Genomic DNA, 1641 nt, shown 5'->3' on the forward strand with positions numbered 1-1641 from the left:
GGGGGGGTTTCACTTCAAGAACAACCCAACAAGTTTTAAATGACACTTAGTAGAAAATGACTAGTTGTGGAAGCAGAGTCACCAATGCAGACGATAATGAAGAACTTACAATCTTACAGAGTGAAGGTTGCAATTAATTTTGAGGTTTGTATTATTGAGATCTGCAAATTATTGTTCTTATGTAAGTGGATGATATACTTATATAACACCATCAAGAATTTTGTTTCCATAAATACTCATTAAAATATTTGAATGATATAAGGATTTCGATATCGGCTTGGAGACTTCTGACTTCGAGTAGGCAGAGTTGTTCCAGTAAATTATGAGAACATGAGGGAAATAGAAAAACATAGCTATGTTGTAATGATATCATGTTTCTTTTGTACTCTTTATGGAGAGTAATTCAATTATTATACTTACCTACTTAATAAACTAATTACTATTATGAGCATGCTTGTCTCATAAGATATTTATTTCTTTTGTAGATGGAATATCTTCTGGTTTCCCATGTGAAATATCAGATCAGATTATGAATAAATTCTTCGATACATGATAGGAAATTCTCTAAAAAAGATCATTATTGGATCATTTTGTGCATGTTGAACCAAATTTTCAGAGTTTGGCATCTCTGACCAATGCATTTCACAACACACTGTTGTACAATATGCTAGCCTCTTGGCTCAAATGACAGCAACATCTCAATCATTACAAGCAACGAGAAATTATATTGTTTTGTTGACATTATAAGATTTTTCCTTTGCTTTGGAAATGAGTTCTTTATTATGTTCATAAATAAATTGGAAATATGCATATTGAACGTTATATCATTATACAACTACTTTTTCTATTATTTCAACCAAAATCAGAATTTCAGATCAATGTAATTTCTTTTCCTTTTAGTGGGTGATATGAAAGTTTAATATTTTATTTTTGTATGAAGAAGAATTGAGATAGACGAAGAAAATCTAGCTCATGATCATTTTTGAACTCAACGATTGTACCTTGGTTAAAACATATAGTAGGGGTTTAAACCAATAAGTATAATATAATCTTATACCAAACATCGAGTTTGGTAATTGTTTCTCTGTATGATGGTGCAATGGTATTTTCCTTCGAATGAGCTAGTATAAAGAAACTGACAAAAACTTTATGCTATCATGACAAGTGGAATCTCTAAAAGAACTAATTTAATATATCTATTGGATCTTAGTTTGATGTAGTTTTTATGTTTTTTTTTGTGTACCAATTAAATTCTATAAATAAAATTAATGTACTTAAAATTTTATAAAATGTATAGTTGTAAAATTACTAAATATATATAAATATTTGATAGTTAACCATTTATTACTGATGTATTGATTTGGAGTTTCTATACATTCTTGAAATTCATAGACTTGAAATTATTAATTTGCATACTATAAATGCAAAAAATATGTGGTTAAACTAACTGATGTAAGATTTTATGTTAATTTTTAAATGTTTACAATGGTATAAATATCGAACACAAATTAAATATTTGCATGCGTTGTATCATCATTCACTCACTTAGTTGGGTATAGTAACCTTTATCTCGTTGTTAACAACTCGCCTACTGTCACACTAGTTCATGCACGTGCTGAATTAGCGACTAAGTATGACCTA

At 28.8% G+C, this 1641-nt stretch overlaps 1 pseudogene; it reads left to right on the forward strand.

Annotated features, from left to right (window-relative positions):
• Positions 1 to 747, forward strand: part of LOC114075266 — a 2328-nt pseudogene extending 1581 nt beyond the window's left edge.
• Positions 748 to 1641: the final 894 nt, after the last annotated feature.

Source organism: Solanum pennellii, chromosome 12, assembly GCF_001406875.1.
Source record: "Solanum pennellii chromosome 12, SPENNV200".
NCBI classification, from domain to species: domain Eukaryota; kingdom Viridiplantae; phylum Streptophyta; class Magnoliopsida; order Solanales; family Solanaceae; genus Solanum; species Solanum pennellii.